Here is a 19,419-nt window from a genome sequence, read left to right on the forward strand (position 1 = left end):
TTATTTTTTTTGCTGAGCATTGCTTTGGCTATTCGTGGTCTTTTATTGTTCCATATCAATGTCTGAATAGTTTTTTCCATTTCTGAGAAAAATGTCTTTGGAATTTTGATGGGGATTGCATTGAATTTGTATATCACTTTGGGTAGTATGGACATTTTCACTATGTTGATTCTTCCAATCCAAGAGCATGGAATATCTTTCCATCTTCTTGTATCCTCTCTAATTTCTCTCAGCAGTGGTTTGTAGTTCTCATTATAGAGATTTTTCACCTCCTTGGTTAACTCAATTCCTAAGTATTTTATTTTTTTGGTGGCTATTGTAAATGGGCAGGCTTTCTTGATTTCTCCTTCTGCATGTTCCCTATTGGAGAAAAGAAATGCTACTGATTTTTGTGTGTTGATTTTGTATCCTGCTACTGTGCTGAAATCATTTATCAATTCCAACAGTTTTTTTGTAGAGGTTTTAGGCTGTTCGATATATAGGATCATGTCATCTGCAAACAGGGACAGTTTAACTTCATCTTTTCCAATCTGGATGCCCTTTATTTCCTTCTCTTCTCTGATTGCTCTGGCTAGTACTTCCAACACTATGTTGAATAGGAGTGGTGAGAGTGGGCATCCTTGTCTAGTGCCTGTTCTTAAAGGAAAAGCTTTCAGCTTTTCCCCATTCAGGATGATATTGGCAGTGGGTTTGTCATATATGGCTTTAATTATGTTGAGATACTTTCCCTCTATACCTAACTTATAGAGGGTCTTTGTCATGAATGAGTGCTGAACTTTATCAAATGCTTTTTCAGCATCTATAGAGATGATCATATGGTCCTTGTGTTTGAGTTTATTAATATGGTGTATCACATTTATTGATTTGCGTATGTTGAACCAACCTTGCATCCCTGGGATGAATCCCACTTGATCGTGATGAATAATTTTTCGTATGTGTTGCTGTATTCTGTTTGCTAGTATTTTAGTGAGGATTTTTGCATCTATATTCATCAAGGATATCGGCCTGTAGTTTTCTTTTTTGGTTATATCTTTACCTGGTTTTGGTATCAGGATGATGTTTGCTTCATAGAATGAGTTTGGGAGATTTGCGTCCGTTTCAATCTTTTGGAATAGTTTGTAAAGAATCGGTGTCAATTCCTCTTTGAATGTTTGGTAAAATTCTGCTGTGAATCCATCTGGTCCTGGGCTTTTCTTTGTTGGGAGCCTTCTGATAACAGCTTCAATCTCCTTTATTGTTATTGGTCTGTTCAAATTTTCTACGTCTTCACGGTTCAGTTTTGGGAGCTTGTGTGTGTCCAGAAATTTATCCATTTCCTCCAGATTTTCAAATTTGTTGGCATATAGTTGTTTATAGTAGTCTCGAATGATTCCTTGTATTTCAGATGAATCAGTTGTAATATCGCCTTTTTCATTTCTAATTTTTGTTATTTGGGTCTTCTCTCTTCTTTTTTTTGTTAGCCATGCTAATGGTTTGTCAATTTTATTTATCTTTTCAAAAAACCAACTTTTTGATTCGTTGATCTTTTGAATTGTTTTTTGGTTTTCAATTTCATTCAGTTCTGCTCTGATCTTAATGATTTTTTTCCGTCTGCTAACTTTAGGATTGGATTGTTCTTGTTTTTCTAGTTCTTTAAGGTGAAGTGTTAGGTTGTTCACTTGCCATCTTTCCATTCTTCTGAAGTGAGCATTTAATGCAATAAATTTTCCCCTCAATACTGCTTTTGCAGTATCCCACAGGTTTTGGTATGATGTATCATTGTTTTCATTAGTTTCAATAAACTTTTTGATTTCCTGCTTGATTTCTTCTTGGACCCATATGTCATTAAGTAGAATGCTGTTTAATTTCCATGTGTTTGTATAGTTTCCAGAGTTTTGTTTGTTATTAATTTCTAGTTTTAATCCATTGTGGTCTGAGAAGATACATGGGATAATTCCAATTTTTTTGAATTTATTGAGACTTGATTTGTGACCTAATATGTGATCTATCCTGGAGAATGATCCATGTGCTGATGAGAAGAATGAATATTCTGAGGTTGTTGGGTGGAATGTTCTGTAGATATCTGCCAATTCCAATTGGTCTAGAGTCTTGTTTAGATCTTGTGTTTCTCTACTGATTCTTTGCCTAGATGATCTGTCTAATATTGACAGTGGAGTGTTCAGGTCCCCTGCTATTATGGTATTAGTGTCTATTTCCTTCTTTAGGTCTAATAGAGTTTGTTTTATAAATCTGGCTGCTCCAACATTGGGTGCGTACATATTTATGATTGTTATGTCTTCTTGATGGATCAGTCCTTTTATCATTAAGTAGTGTCCCTCATTGTCTCTTTTTATGGTTTTTAGTTTAAAGTCTATTTTGTCAGATATAAGAATAGCCACTCCAGCTCGTTTTTCTTTTCTGTTTGCATGGTAAATCTTTTTCCATCCTTTCACTCTTAGTCTGTGTGAATCTTTATGGGTGAGGTGGGTCTCTTGTAGGCAGCATATAGTTGGGTCCTGCTTTTTGATCCAGTCAGCCAGTCTGTGTCTTTTAATTGGGGAATTTAAGCCTTTAACATTAAGAGTTGTTATTGAAAGGTGTTGATTTATTCCTAGCATTTTCTTGGTTGTTTGGTTGTCTTAGGTGTCTTTTGTTCCTTGCTTTCTGATTTACTGTTTGGTTTCTTTGTTTGTTGGTTCCTTAGGTTGTAGATAGTGTTTTTGTTAGCTTGTTTTCTCTTCATGAATGCCATTTTTATTGTACTAGCGGGTTTAGATTTTTCTTAGGTTTTTATGGCAGTGGTAGTTATTTTTCTGGAACCAAACCCAGTACTCCCTTGAGGATTTCTTGTAAGGGTGGTCTTGTGGTAGTGAACTCCCGCAGTTTTTGTTTGTCTGAGAAATATACTATTTGCCCCTCATTTCGGAAGGATAGCCTTGCAGGGTAGAGTATTCTTGGCTGGCAATCTTTGTCTTTTAGTATTTTGAAAATATCATCCCATTCCTTTCTAGCTTTTAGGGTTTGTGATGAAAAGTCTGATGTTAACCTGATTGGGGCTCCCTTATAGGTAATTTGACGCTTCTCTCTTGCAGCTTTTAAGATTCTCTCTTTGTCTCTGAGTTTTGCCAATTTGACTATGACATGTCTTGGAGAAGGCCTTTTTGGGTTGAGTACGATTGGAGATCGTTGAGCTTCCTGGATCTGAAGATCTGTGATTTTTCCTATACCTGGGAAGTTTTCTGCCACTATTTTGTTGAATATGTTTTCAATGGAATCTCCATTTTCCTCCCCTTCTGGAATACCCATGACTCGGATATTTGAGCTCTTGAGGTTGTCTGATATCTCTCTCAGATTTTCTTCCATGTCCTTGATTCTTTTTTCTTTCTTTTTGTCTGCTTGTGTTATTTCAAACAGCCCATCTTCAAGTTCAGAGGTTCTCTCTTCAACTTCGACAAGCCTGCTGGTTAAACTCTCCGTTGTGTTTTCTATTTCGCTGAATAACTTCTTCAGTTCAGCAAGTTCTGCTACATTTTTTTTCAGGACATTGATTTCCTTGTATATTTCCTCTTTCAGATCCTGTATACTTTTCCTCATTTCATCATGATGTCTAGCTGAGTTTTCTTGTATCTCATTCAGTTTCCTTAGAATTATCACTCGAAATTCCTTGTCAGTTATTTCAAGGGCTTCTTGTTCTATAGGATCTAGAGTATGAGATTTATTAACTTTTGGTGGTGTACTTTCTTGATTTTTTGTATTTCTGGTGTCTTTTTTTTGGTGTTTATTCATTGTGGCAGGGGGTTTCACAGTCCACCGGTTTGAGACTAATGACTAACTAGGATGTTGCTGTGGTTGCCAATTTGGTATGGCTCCCGCCGTGACTGCTCAGTTGGCCTCTAGTGTCTTGTGTGTGTGGTTGCCTCGGGTCTTGGGCTTCTCTGGGGAGCCACCTTTCTGGTCAGCTTGGACTCTGCTGGGCTGGTGGATCACGTACCACAGGGTGTGTGATCTCTGTTGAGCTTTCACTTTCTGTACAGGACTTCTCCCCGTTCCGTGTGCTCTGGCCCAGGCTGTTAGATCGTGCAGTGGCGACCCCACCGGGTGTGTGGTTTCTGTCGAGTCTCCGCCTCCCTGGCCGCACGTCTCCCCCCTCTGTGCACACTGTGCTGGGCTGGGGTGTGTCTTCTGCACCCCTCATCTATCAGCTGGTCCTTCAATACCCTGCTCAGCACCGCCTCGCCCAGGAAGTCTACCAGGTTTCTGCTAGGCACAGACGACCGGTCTCTCTGGGTGCCTTTGTAGCACTGTGTAGAACATTCTCGGGTCTTGTTCACCTTTGTATCCCCCCGGTATAAACCGAGTCTAGTGCCCGCCTGCAGCCTGCTCTCCGGCAGGTTCAAGCAGACCTGGGAACTCTCCTACCACACTATTCCCAACCAGAAATTCGTTAGGCTTTTTTCCAAACTGGTGGTCGCAGAGATGGTATCTGCCTCCCAGTAACAGGAAGTTTACCGGGGCCGGAGTCCAGGGTGTGGTGAAGTGACAGTAGGCCCGCCCGTACTTCCTTGCCCTCCCAACACTGGTCAGGACGCCCCACACCCCCAGCCCCGCCAGAGAACCACGGAGGGAGTGGGAGAGGAGGCCGGCCCGCAGGGTCCGGAAAGCCCCGCGCCAGGCCAAGCAAATGGGCTCAGTGATGGCCGAGCAGGGCGGAGCTGCCCGCACCTGGGAAAATGGAGGCAGCACGGGGGCAGTGAGTGGCCTGGTGGTGCAGGCGGGAGCCGCGTGGGCATCCCCCCCCCCCCCGAACAGAGCTGTGCCAGGGATCACTCACAGTGCTGTGCCAGGTAGGGCGCTCGCTCTGTCTCTGGTTTGTTGCCTTCCGTGTTCTCGGCGCTGCCGCCTCGGGCTGTTCAGTCGCGGCGCCGCTCAGGCGCTCCCAGGAATCTTCTTTAATGCCGGCCTGAAACCTCGAATCCTGAATAGGGCAGCTGGCCGCCTTCAGTGCGGCCCCAGCCTCCGGGATCCTGGCTGCATCCACAGCAGCCCTGGCGCCGTGTTCCCTGTTTCAAGACTCGCTTTTGCAGCTAAGAATCAGTTCTTTTCCTGCTCCACACTTCAAAGCTGTTGCCTGTAAATGAGGCAGCCTCTCCTGCCGGGGGCAAAGTGGCGTTGAGCCCCCACGACCGGCCAGCAGCAGCAGTCCTCCCTTAAGAGATGGCCAGAGGAAGGTCCACAAGTTTCCCGGCTGCCTGAGGCCCAGTGGCCACCTTTTCCACCTCAGCTACTCCGCGCCAGCCGCCGCAGCCGCCGCCATCTTGAAACTCTCAAGTGTATCTTCATACCTGAATCCAGTTTGAATAAATTATCCATCACTCTGTTTCTAAAGTTACTCTCTTATGACTTGAAAGTAACTGGAGGCTCATGGGTATGGAGGATGAGGTTATAAACAGAAACGTATGATACACTTATGCATGATATACAATCTCCTTCAAGAAGGCTGGGAAGAAAAGCTTATGAAAATAGTCTTGGAAACACCAAAGTATCTTAAACACATCAAAATTTCATTTACCTGAGAGTTACATTAGAATGTCCTTTAAATTATTTTTTCATCTCTTAATATTTTATTAGAGACCAAACTTCCCTGAAGATTCTCTTCTCCCATCTTTCTGCAAAGAGCTTATGCTGGTTCTCTAACATATGTCTCTCTCTAATATCTCCTTCTTTCCTTTCTTTTCTTAAATATTTATTCTTCTCTCTAATAAGTAATCTGCTTTCAAATATAAATCTTTCCAGCTTTCCACCAACTTTATATCCACTCCACATCTTCTGCATAATAAGACCCAGGATCTGGTAGGCTAACACCATATCTTAAATGGTAGCAGGATTGAAGAGAAAGGTCTGGAGGATACCAATAAATTCTCCTTAGTGGGCAGGGGAAGAAAATGCTATAATTACTCAAGCTCTGATTTCTTTCCTTCCTCCCTCCCTCCCTCCCTCCCTCCCTCCCTCCCTCCCTTCCTTCCTTCCTTCCTTCCTTCCTTCCTTCCTTCCTTCCTTCCCTTCTTCCTTTCTTTACCTATACATTGCCTTCCTGCCTTCTTCCTGCATTATAGCACTTTTATTACTTTTTTAAGTATTAAGGCAAATTATACCTCCTATTATAGATTGTATCTGATGTAATCAATCACAATTCTTAGTCCTTATCTATTTATCTACTTTGTACAAGTAATCTTAATTTTTGATGATGTGGTATCTATTTTTCTCCTGATTATTCATTATAAGTTCTTTATGTTCTTTTCCTTACCTAGAACATAAATGATTTAAGAATGGGGTCATGCCTTTTATTTTTATGTGCCCTAGAATGCCTACTGCAGTATAAGGTATGACACAGTGGTTAATATAGCTTTACCTGGTTTGTGGTAACATCTATAGGAGTTTTACCAAGGGATTGGAGATTTGTAGTCTCTGCCTAGCCATGGCTAATTACGTTCCCATAAATATCAGCCTGAAACTATAGCTCTCTGTTGACTAATTTAAATAAAACTGCTGCTGTTTCTGTTATCTAGTGAGCTTAATTTACAGATATATATCCTAAACTGGTGAATCAGATAAGTTTGTAATTAGGACGGAAAGGAGTGAGATTTTAGTGATGACAAAAACTAGCAAATACTGAAGATGAAAAAAGGAGTGAGGCTGTATTAGAGAGACACACAGAGAGGAAGTGACTGTGTTTTGCTATTTGTAAGCAGCTTTGGAAGGTTCCCATTTCCTCTGTCTTTCTATATTTTAAAAGACAGCTGGTTCAAAATGAGAAAGTGTGTTGGGATAAACCTTGTGCAAGAGAGTTTCAATTGATGCCACTTGTACAACTGAAAGGACTGTCCTATTTGTCCCTTCCTCACACTGAAATCTAGCCCAGAATGAAGGGCAGAGTAAATTTCTCAGTGTTTCTTAGGTGATAAACACCACTTCCTGTGTTTTAAAGGATCTTAAGAGAGAAAGCATTTAAATAAAGAAGGAAAATATAAATATTTATAAATTCAAATTTAGGGCTCAATTAGATAGTTGCTTTGTGCCTCTGAAAACACACGAGCTTCTGATTCATTTTCTTTCCTGATGTATAATATATTATATCTCCCCAGTTTGCCTTTAGCAGAACTGTCTGTCATGTTATTTTCATGTTATGCTTTTTAAATCATACTATAAGTACAATTCTTACCCAATTAATTTGGTTGAAAAAAGGAATACCAGTTTTTTCATATGAGTGTTATGGCTGATAATGACTTTAGAGTTTCTTACAGTTATATACTTGGCTCAAATACAATTCAATGGTATGGCTAAAGAAGTTGTTTCTAATTTTTAGCTAATTAATATGATAAGTATAAAAGCCTTGTAGAAGATGGCTGTGAAGTATAGTGTAAACTTCATAGGCATAAATAACTTTTGAAAAGAAGTAGTGTATTGTTTCCTTATTTTTCTCTTTAAAGTTAATGTTTTCATTCAAAGCATTTATGGATATATAACTTGTGTGTACAGTACAAATACATTAATCACAAAGACAATACTTACAACAATATGTATTTTTTTTAATGAAAGCTTGGATTAAAGTTTGGAAAAATCCATTTGTCAGCCCAATTGTAATGGATAAAAATGGGATTTCAATAGGTGTAAAAGCAAAAAAGTATATATAAAATCAACTAAAACTAGACTTGAAAAGCTAGAGGTACTTCAATATTAGTTACCTGATAGAGATGCATAATACTGGAGGGAGAAAAAGTCTCAGATGCACAATCAAGCCGTCACAGAGCCGTGGAACCTGTTCTAAATCTGAGCAGTAATAGTTGCCATTTCCCATTTAGAAAAATGCCTTCTCTCATCCTTTATATTCCCAAAGTACATATCTTCTGGCAATCGTTTGTAGAACCACTGGGCTTTCTGCTTGGTTTTAAATTTGGATTTTTAAAGCTATCATTTTAAAGCCACCATTGTCACCCAGAATTGATCTTATCTGTCCTTTTCATCTTGTACACTTCTGAATTACTGGTATAGTGTCATGATTTGATATCTGGGGGTCAAGTTTCTAAGGAGACAAATAGGAAAGAAGATGTCAGGATAAAATGATAAGCGTCAGGGATTGCAGGATAGTTGATAAACTTTGTAAAATCACAAGAATACAGATATATTAATGAATATGACATTGAATAATTTTAATAAAGTAAAATGCCCAATTTGCAGTATTAACTAGAAAACAGTTTCAGAGCTTAAATGTATAGTATAGTAGCCTAAATTACAAAAGAATAATATAAAAGTAATTATTATCAATTTTTGCTTTGCTATTATGTGTCCATTGATTAGTGTTATATATACATACACTCATTGGTCTTCACAATTAAACGATGACTTAAAATTAAATGCATTTAATTAAATAAACAAACACGTAAAATACAATTAAATAAACTAAAAAAATAGTCATTTAAAAATCTGTATTGTCATCATAAATGAATACTCACAAAAAACAGGGGATTAGAATTATATCCCAGGTATGAGCATGTTATGTATAAATTAAAAGAGAAAAAAAGTAATGCCAGTTGAAGTAAAATATGAATAAAGATTCAGAGAGGTGAATTAATAGGGCATTGAGAGAATATATGAGTGAATATGTGAAGAATGAATCATGTAAAGCTTGCATTCTCAATGGTAGTGATTTTACTCCTAAGAGGAAATTGGTCTTGGTTGGGGAGGAGAGAGTAGGCAAAAAGTCTTAGATATTACTATGTATTTTGGCTCTCCAAAACTCAACCATACTTGACAAAATCTTATTCCTTAACATTTAATTTCTTTCATTAGGTAGGCATTAAATTAAACTTTAATTAATTAAATTAAAAGATTTTCTTATGAGGGCCATGATAATAGAAAATAGGTTGAGAGATATTGATCAAAAGGTATAAAAATTTTGAAAAAAATTGTATGGCAGTGTAGTTCCCATTTATTATATATTCAATAACAAAGAATTCAAGGAAAAAACATTTAAAAACTTTAAAAAACTTTCTTGGTAGCACAAACATAACAATGAGTAAGACAATAATGAAACATTGTTTTGTACATTATGCCAATTTATCTGTGTAAGTGTCTACCACGGGTAAAAAGCCAGTCCATTGGTTTTATATTGTCCTAGAAGATAGTCCATCTTAGGTCCCCAATAAAACCTTGCTGAGTGAAAAAATTCACTACATGATAGCACTATCAAAACGATTGTCTAGTCTATATTTAAGCCTATAATCACTGATATATCTCCAGTTCCCTCAATGATTTTGAATCTTCACCATTGTGGTCACATATTAGTTTGTTAAAGTCTCCCTTGAAATGGGCCGAATACTGAATTGAACACAAAACTGCCACCACGGTCAAACCAGCATAGAAGAAAAGGAGATCGATATCCTTCTCACTCTCAACTTTCCATTTTGACAGCAGTCGGAGGTACCATTGGATATACCATATGCAACATTCACTGTTGATTCAAATCTAGCTTAATCTCAATGGTTACTCAAATCTTTTTTATACGTGTTGTTAAGCTATATTTTCAGCAACACATATAAACAGATTTGGTCAGTAAAATTAAAAGGGAATACTTAAAAAAAGTGAAATTTCATCTTCCTGAATTCAGTCCAACATTCCAGTTTGTTTTTGAAACTTTTTTTGTTTCACTTTGAAACTGCTACCTTTTACCTTTTATCAGGTATCATGCTATTTGATCATTTGATAAGAATTTGACTCATGAACATCCAAGTGAGTTATCAAAAATGATGTAAGAAACCACTGTGTGTTTCCTTCTAGGTTTATATCTGTCAATTAGTCATCAATCTTCCATAGAGCCTTTAATAAATTAGAAATGCACTGAATCATACTATTATCTAAATCTCAGTGATATAATGTAACATTTAAAAAAATTTATTCAAATTGCTGAATCCAGAAATCACATGTATACAGCAGCCAGCAGCTGATATACCAATGTTTGAAAATGATTTATGCTAAAATTCTTATTCTGTGTTCACATAATTTTCCTTCCAGTGTTGTTTTAAGAGGGTGCCTGGGGAAGGGGATGGGGTGGGAGATGATAGAGATAGAGACAGAGATAGAGATAGAGAGAGACAGATAGATAGGAGAGAGAGAGAGAGGATGTAAAACTGACAATATGATAGAAAAAAGAAAAAAGAAAAAAAAATGAGATATCCAGAATAAGAAATAAAAATCATCAGTAATTATTTCAGTGGGCTAAATGTGTTAGATACTACTATTAATGTGCAGAGGCTCTCAAGTTTTGTTACTTTTATCATTTTTCTACAATATAAAATAACATAACCATGGCTACATTTTACTTACAATAGATTATACTTAAAACAAATTGTAACACAAAGTTGAAACTAAAAAAATTACAAGAAAAATAGAAGGAAAAAATAGTGTTACAAAATTCATGAATGGTGATACTAATATAAAATTAAATATAATCCAAAGTAAGAAAAGTCATTTTATTAGAACAAAAATGTTTATTTAACTCTGATATATATTAACATTATAAAGATTTTTAAACAAGAAAACCTGTAATAAATCTTTATACAACAACAAAGTAGCAAAATACACAATTTATCACTTATGTTACTGATCAATTTTTTTTCAACATTAGTTTTGCTTTTAACTCTCCATTGTGAATTTAATTCCTATCATTGTATTTTTAGCTTAATCTGTACAACTCCCACTGCTATTCATCTGTTTTACTGGGCTAGTACCCAGTGTCCTTTTGCCTTACTGAGACAGCAGTCCCCTCCAGCCACTGTCTGTTTCTGCACTAATAAGGAGTTCTTGTTAAACCATGTTTTTATGCATGCACAGCAGTGTGATTCTTTATCTCTAATGTATAGTGCTGTATATATGTATACTACAATGTACAAATTACACACTTGTCTTCTGGTGATTTCTGTTCAATTTTTTTTCTGCCCAACATGATGTGGTGAGGAGGAAGAAACACAAGAATCAGGACCTGGGAGCAACTATCTCACAGAGGTAGAGAACTATAGTGAGCTATTTATTCTCTTGCTAGCAAATGTCCCATCTTTCCCAATCTCTTAATCATGAAAAAATCTTGGGAATTATATGAAAATGATGTTTCTTGTTCTCAATTATGGTTAGATATATGCCTGTCCATCTACATATTCTTTATTTTTAAAGTCAGTTTTCCTCAGCATCCACTTCTTACTTAGCAAGCCACATTACACATTAACATCCTGACGGTTCTGAGAATTTCTATCATAAAACAAACAAATGGACAAGATAAAACCTCTTTACCTTTGTTTATCTCAGAATTTCTCAGCTGTATTTTCCAGTTTCCTTTTCATTAATAGCACTTATTATAATCCTGATTTTAGAATCTTTGGAGCTCACCTGGAAATTTCTGATTTAGAACAATTCCTTTGTTAAAAAGTGCCCTGGGCTATTTAACACCTCCTTCTTCTTACCTGACCCATGGTTTTATTATTGAAAATGTCAATATGTAGGCCATTAAGAGCTCATTTCATATTTTTTCCTACATGCAAGAATTTTTAAACAATGTCTGACAGATGGCTATGTATCTAGTTAGCAATGTTTTCCTGAGAAGCTACTCCATAATCTTCTGCGACCAACTGTTCAAATATTCAGCTGTCCCTCCTAATCAAAAAGTATTTATTTAGATTTAACCAAAGAAGAAAATTAAATGTTCAAAAGTAAAAAAATAATCACAATGATTCCTCGACATGTCAGTCTTAGCAACTGATCCAAAGAAAAGGGGAAGACATAGTTATTTTCTAGGCGATTTGGAGTCTCTAGCTCAATTTCAAGAGTTCAGTTTCTGATTCAGGAAGTACTAATATTGAGACTAAAAATCAAGTTTACATGAGTATATGTCTGCATTAAGCCAGTCCAGAAATCTACAGTGTTCAATATGCGGAGACAAGTTTGTCATAGTTCACAGGGTGCTACTTGAAATCAAGGTCCAATGAGAACTGTTTGGTGCACTTTCTTCGATTGTAAGATATTACCAGTTAGGCGAATGTAATCATAGCAAGGCTTCTGAACCACTTCTCTGACCAAGGACTTGGTCAGTCTGAAAGATGCAAACCAAATTTCAAGTCTTCAGATGATGGGAAGAAATGCTGATATCCTCAGCGAATTTCTCAGAACTGCCTTTATTTTTGTTGATGACGTCAGTGTTTCATGGCTCCTTACCAATGTTTGGAAAAGAGAAGTGGTGCTATAAAATCATACCTTTCTTCCTCATTCCAGACTCTCAACAACCCGTCTCTGGACATCTCCTCCCCTTTATGTTTGCCTAGACACTTATGGGTTTTCATTTGAAAATAAATTTCTCAAAGGTCAAGTATCTCCTCATGGATGCTGGAGTTTTGACCACTACTTAGGACCTTATAAAACATTATGTATATACAATAATTTAACATATATGATTTTAATTATTTTTATTTAAAATTTGTCTTAGTCAATTTAAGCAATTTATTCTTTAGTCTCTGAAGACAGAGAAGATTAAGACTGCTTAGCAATTCAGCAAACATTGGTATAAGCTTAATATAAGCTCCTTGTATTTTAACCTCCATTATTCCACAAACAAGAATTGAATGTTTTTATTCTCTTCTCAGACCTTTTCTTTTAATCAAATTTTTTAACCTATCTCTCTTGCAGTTATATCCACTCTCTCCTAAAATTCCTATGCCAAACTTTTCTTTGCCAAATAGATTTTCTGCATTAATTTTATTAGCTCCAATATCCTATCCCACTTTTTACTTTTAGCACCTGTACACTTTGCTGTTCCACATTTATTATCCTTCTTAATATACATAGTTTATATAATTATGATCTGTAACTTTACCTGAACAGGAAGCACAAAATTATCAGTGTCTTAGGGCTTCTTTTTTCTTCTTTTTAAATTAACGTATTCATTATTGCTAATCATAATAATTCTTTATGCCCCTTACCTGACCAATCACTCCCCGATCCCCATCCCTCCCTCCCTGCATCTCTGGTATCCTTAGGCTTGTTCTGTCCTTCTGAAAGTTCAGTGTATTACTGCAGTTTCTCTCTCTCTCTCTCTCTCTCTCTCTCTTTCTTTCTTCGGGCTTCTTATCTAATGATTTGAGATGGGTTTTCCATGTCTGTACATGTTACTGATGAGCACTATACTTACACCGTTGTGAGAATATCAGAGCATATCTTTAGTTGTTATATAGTCTCTTCATTTAATTACTAAAGTGAGGGCTGACCTAAAAGTGAAAGAAAAAAATGAATTCTGATTAACACCTCACACCCACACACCATTATTCATGGAAGAAGACATAGTCTCAACACAAAATGAATGTCCTCAAACTCAGGAATTTACAAAAATTCACTGAGAACTCTCATAAGCTTCTATCATTAAGCCTCTTGTATTCCCAGCTCCCTTTCCATCTCTTTCAGTCAACTAAGGAGAAAAGATAACCTATATTATCAAGAGTTTCAAGGTTTAAAGGAAACCAAATCAATGACCTTCAGATTCTGAATCAAATGACAAATCAAGAATCTAGTAAGGAATTTAGCAAGTATATTTTTCCCTCCTGGATTGGAGACTAAGCTTGGGCACACAAACTAAATGGCCCTCTTGTTACTTACCCACAGGGGAGTTGATTTTATTCACCTATTTTCATAAAAAGGAGCTGGAGAGCTGCAGATGTATAACAGCCCTGGTGGTTATACATCGTAGAGTAAAAAGCACAGAGAATGGTCATTTTCCATTAACAATTGAGTAGGTTTTAGACATACAGCCTCATGCACTGTAACTTCTAACACACTAATCTCACTTGATGGAGTGACGAGGACTGTCAGTCTCTCTATTTTTTTTTTGTTTGTTTTGTTTGTTTTTTTCATGACCAGCACTCAGCCAGTGGTGCACCGGCCATTCCTACATAGGATCCGAACCCGCAGCGGGAGCGTCGCTGCGCTCCCAGCGCCGCACTCTCCCGAGTGCGCCACGGGCTTGGCCCTCTATTATTAATCAAGGATGAGTTGACTGAAGAAAGTAAGGACAGGGTCCAGGAGTTTTGCTTTCTGTGTTGGCTCTCTGCCGAGAAGTCTGCTCATGAAAGGATGAGGAAGCAGGAACAGTGTTTCCTCTAACAAAGCACCAAGAAAAGATCAAAGGGTATTCAAAGATATTCCACTCATGCTGTTTTTAAAGGAATGGCTAGTGTGGGACAGGACTTCTCATATTTAAGAATAAACAACCAAAGTGGGGAGAACAACATACATGGCTACAAACAATTTAGAGCAAAATATAAGAAATGCAATATAGCACACAAAAGAGAGAGCATCTCAGAAGATTGACACTGGAAAGCATCTGAAAATACAGCTTTCAAATAAATTATACTTGCAAGGAATTTAATGAAAACATAAGCTAAATGAAACAGGAATTGGTAAAACCACAGAATGAAATAAAAATAAAAAGGATTAGACATAGTTATGAAAATAAATAAAGATATTGCATAACTTGAAAGCAGTGACATGCAGCAAGACACAGAATGAATATAAAAAAAGAAATAAAAACAACTAAAGAAACAAACAACAGTAAATAAGTCTGTGAACTGAATCACAGCCTGTATTAGTCTGTTTATGTTGCTTATAACAAAATACCTGAAACTGAGTGATTTATACAGAAAAATGAAATTTATTGCTTACAGTTTCTGAGGCTGGGAAGTTCAAAGTCCATCTGGTGGTATCAACAGTGACCCAGGGGTCTCACATTGCAAGACGGTGGAAGCAGAGAGAGCAGAGAGAGAGCGAAAGACAGACTCTCCTCTTCTTTTAAAGCCCTCAGAACACCCTTGACCACCATTTTTTATCCATTCTCTATGGCACTGTCCTACAACACCTCTTTAATGCTCCACCTTTCAATTACCATAACAGGATTTCCCACCCTCTTAACAGTCACAGTGGGGGCTAAGTTTCTAATACCTAAAACTTGTGGGACACAATTCAAGTTTCAGTGAGTTTTGGGGGGACATCATTCAATACACTACACAGCCTCAAGAACAGTCACATGGAATGCAGAGATAAACTACAAAAAGATGAAAATCAACAGAGGAAAGAGAATAGATTTGGCAGGGGATGAAGGGCAGGTGATAAAGGGCCAATAGACAGACATCTATAGATCTGCAAAAACTATCCATAGAAATAAATAAACACAACTTCCAAATTATAATGAAACATTTTTATATAATGAGAAAAATATTAGTTGAAGGAAAATTACTGTATATTGGAAAGGTCAACTTCAAAGCACTTCCTGGTAAAATTTTTGAACAAAAATATTAATTTCTGTGAGAATTCAGGCCTGTGCAGCAGATCAAAACAAAGGAAATATTTTTAAAAAACAAATGCAGGCTTACTGCAGTTAGTAGGGAATTTAAAATAAAGTGCTTCTGGGAATTGTGTACATGGTAAAGGTACCTACAAAACCAACAGCAAGATGCCTTTGATTATGTAAGAGTTCTGGACCAATAGTTTTGGGGGTGCCACTTCATTTTGCATGTATGGTATCTGTGGACCTGTGCCATACACAATCTGTGGGCCTGTATGTGTTTTAAAGCAAAGCAAAGCAAAACAAAACAATAAGATATGATCTAGTTGACTAAGAAATAATCAAAATATACTAAATACGTATGAGAAAGTCCTAGAGTTAATACTGCATCTAGGAAATAAATATGACGAGGGCATCAAATAACATTATACCAGTATGAAAAAAATCATACTCTTGGAGCTTTTTTAAAAAGACTTTTCTCTTTTAGAGCACTTTTAGATTCATAGCAAAATTAAGAAGGCAGGCCCAGAGATTTCCCAGATGTTCACACTTGGCTTTCCCCATATCAGCCATGTACCAGAGTGGTACATTCATTACAAATGACGAGCCTACATTGGCACAGCATTTTTACCCAAAGTCCGTAGATTACATAAGTGTTCACTCTTGGTGTTGTACATTCTATGAATTTGGACAAATTCATAGTTGACATGTATTCATGAGTATAGTATCATACAGAATATCTTTATTGCCCTAAAAATCCTCTGTGCTCCACCTACTCATCCCTTTCTACCCCCAATCCCTGGAAACCACTGAACTTTTTACTGTCTCCATAGTTTTGCCTTTTTCTGAATGCTATACAGTTGGACTCATACAGTATGCAGCCTTCTTGAATTGGCTTCCATCAATTAGTAATGTGTATTTAAAGTTTCTTTGTGTCTTTTTGTGGCTTGACAGCTCATTTCTTTTTAACACTGTATAATATTACATTGTTTGGATGTACTACAGTTTATTTATCCATTCACTTACTGAAGGATATTTTGGTTGTTTCCCAGTTTGAGCAATTATCAACAAGCTGTTACAAACATCCATGTGTAAGTTTTTTTCTGGGCTTAAGTTTTCAACTCCCTTGGGTAAATCATTGCAAGGAGTATGATTATTGGATAATATGGTAAGAGTATGTTTAGTTTTGTAAAAAACTGTGTAACTGTTTCCACAGTGACTGTACTATTTTGCATTCTTACCAGCAATGAATGAGAGCTACTGTTGCTCTGCATCCATGTCAGCATTTAGTGTTGTCTGTGTTCTAGATTTTGGCCATTCTAATACACCTACTGTGTAATCTCACTGTTGTTTTACTTTGCATTTTTCCCGATGACATAAAAGGGTATGATGCAGAACATCTTCTCATGTGCTTATTTCCCAGCTCTATATCTTCTTTGGTCAGGTGTCTCTTAAGGTCATTGGCCTATTTATTAACTAGGTTGCTTGTTTTCTTATTCTTGAGTATTAAGAGTTCTTTGCATATTTTGTGTGACAGCTCTTTATCAGATGTGTCTTTTGCAAATATTTTCTTCTAGTCTGCAACTGGCCTTCTCATTCTCTTGACATTCAATTTTATTTTCTTATTTTAATAAATTCTACTTATTATTTTTTCAGGGATCTTGCCTTTGGTGTTGAAAAGACATTACCACACTCACGGTCATCTAGGTTTTCTCCTATGTTATCTCCCAGGAGTTTCATACTTTTGAATTTTACATTTAGGTCTATGGTCTTTTTCGAGTAAATTTTTGTGAAGGGTGAAAGAAAGGTGTGTGGTCAAGACTCATTTTTGTTTTTGTTTTGTTTTCTTTGCATGTGGATGTTCAATTTTTTCAGCACTGATTGTTGAAAAGACTGTCTTTGCTTCATCGTATTGCCTTTGTCAAAGATTGTTCGCTATATCTATGTAAGTCTGTTTATGGGTTCTCCATTCAGTTCTATTGATCTATTTGTTTATTCTTTTGCCAATTCTATACTATTTTGATCACTGTAGATTTACAGTAAGTTTTGAATTAGGGTAGCAACAGTCCTCCAAACTTGTTCTTTAATATTATGTTGGCTATTCTGGGTCCTTTACCTCTCCATATAAATGTTAGAATCAGTTTGTCAATATCCACAATATAACTTTCTGGGATTTTGACTGAGATTGCATTGAATTTATAGATCAAGTTGGGAAAAAGTGACATCTTTACAATATTGGATTTCCTTTCTGTGGACATACATCTCTCCATTTAATTCCTCAGTTTTATTCATCAGAGTTTTGTAGTTTTATGCTTATAGATCCTGTGCATGTTTTGTTAGATTTATACCTAAAAATTTCATTTCAGTGGGGGTGGTATGTAAATGTTATTGTATTTTCAGTTTCAAATTCCACTTGTTGATTGCCGGTATTCAGGAAAGTGATTGACTTTTATATATTAACCTTGTATTCTGCAACCTTACTATAATCACTTCTTAGTTCCAGGACTATTTTTGTTAATTCTTTTTATATTTTCTAGATAATAGGTCATGTCATCTGTGAACAAAATTTTGTTTCTTCCTTCCCAATATGTATACCTGTTTCATTTCTTGTCTTGTCTTGTTCCATTAACTAGTACTTCAGGATGATGTTGAAAAGGAATGGTGACAGGAAACATCTTGCCTTGTTCTTGATCTTAGTAGGGATGGTTCAAATTTCTTATCATTAAGAACAATTTTATCTGGAGATTTTGGTAGATATTCTTTATCAAGTTGAGGAAATTCCCCTCTATTCCTAGTTTTCTGAGAGTTTTTATCATGAATTGGTGTTGAATTTTGTTAAATGCTTTTTCTGCATCAGTTCATATGATTATGTAATTTTTCTTTTTTAGCTGTTTATGGGGTGGATTACATTAATTTATTTTCAAATGTTAAACCAGTCTTGCATACCTGGAATTAATCCCACTTGGTTATAATGTATAATTCTTTTTTACACACTGTTGTATTTGATTCACTACTATTTTATCTATCTGTTTTGGAAGGTTCTATCTGTTTTGGAAGGTTATTATTTATTGCTTATTTTTCCTTAATAGATATAGGCCTAGTCAGATTGTCTATTTCTTCTTGCTTGAGCTTTGGCAAGTTTTCTTTAAAGGAATTGGTACATTTCATCCAGGTTATCAAATTTGTGGGCATAGAGTCATTTATAGTATTCCTTTGTTAGCCTTTCTTTTAATACATTGTTAATTGTTCCAAGGCACTTCCTGGTAAAAATTTCGAACTTAAAGACAAAAATATTAATTTCTGTGAGCATTCAGACCTGTGCAACAGATCAAAACAAAGGAAATATTTGAAAAACACAAATACATGCTTACTGCAGTTAGTAGGGAGTAAAAATATATACAGTTTTGAAGGCAAGAGGGTGCTCTGAGAATTGTATGAATGGTCAAGGTACATACAAAACCAACAGCAGATGCCCTTCATTATGCAAGGGCTCTGAACTTTTCATCAACAGTTCCAGGGGGCCACTCACATTGTTGTGTATATAGAGGGAACCTATGGAGGTGTGTCATGCACAATCTGTGGGCCTGCATGTGCTTTAAAACAAAGCAAAACGAAACCAAGATATAATCCAGTTGACCAAGGTGCTTTCACTCCTGACTCTTTACTCCAGTAAGCCATTACTTCATGTATTCGTCTGTCTGTGTCTCCAGTCTTGGGAGTAGTGGTTTGCCCTGCACTCTCACCTCTCTTAAGATCCAAGTAGAGTTGATTTTTCAGTCTGTGCAGCTTTTTACTTGTTGTTAGGATAGTATGACAACTTCCAAGCTCCTTACACACAGAACTGGAAACAGCACCTTAGTGCTTTTATAATAAAAAAAAAATGAAGTGGTTAAATCTAACTCACAAATTTAGAAAAAAAAATGTTATTTTGGACAGAAAAGAAAGATATTAACATAACATTGGAAAGTTAAAAAAAAATAAAAGAACAAGAAAACAGAAAAACCATGAACTTAAGAATTCTTCAAAAACAATGAAACAGGTAAACTACTGCTTGGATTAGTCAAGAAAAG

Source organism: Cynocephalus volans, chromosome 1, assembly GCF_027409185.1.
Source record: "Cynocephalus volans isolate mCynVol1 chromosome 1, mCynVol1.pri, whole genome shotgun sequence".
Classification (NCBI taxonomy): domain Eukaryota; kingdom Metazoa; phylum Chordata; class Mammalia; order Dermoptera; family Cynocephalidae; genus Cynocephalus; species Cynocephalus volans.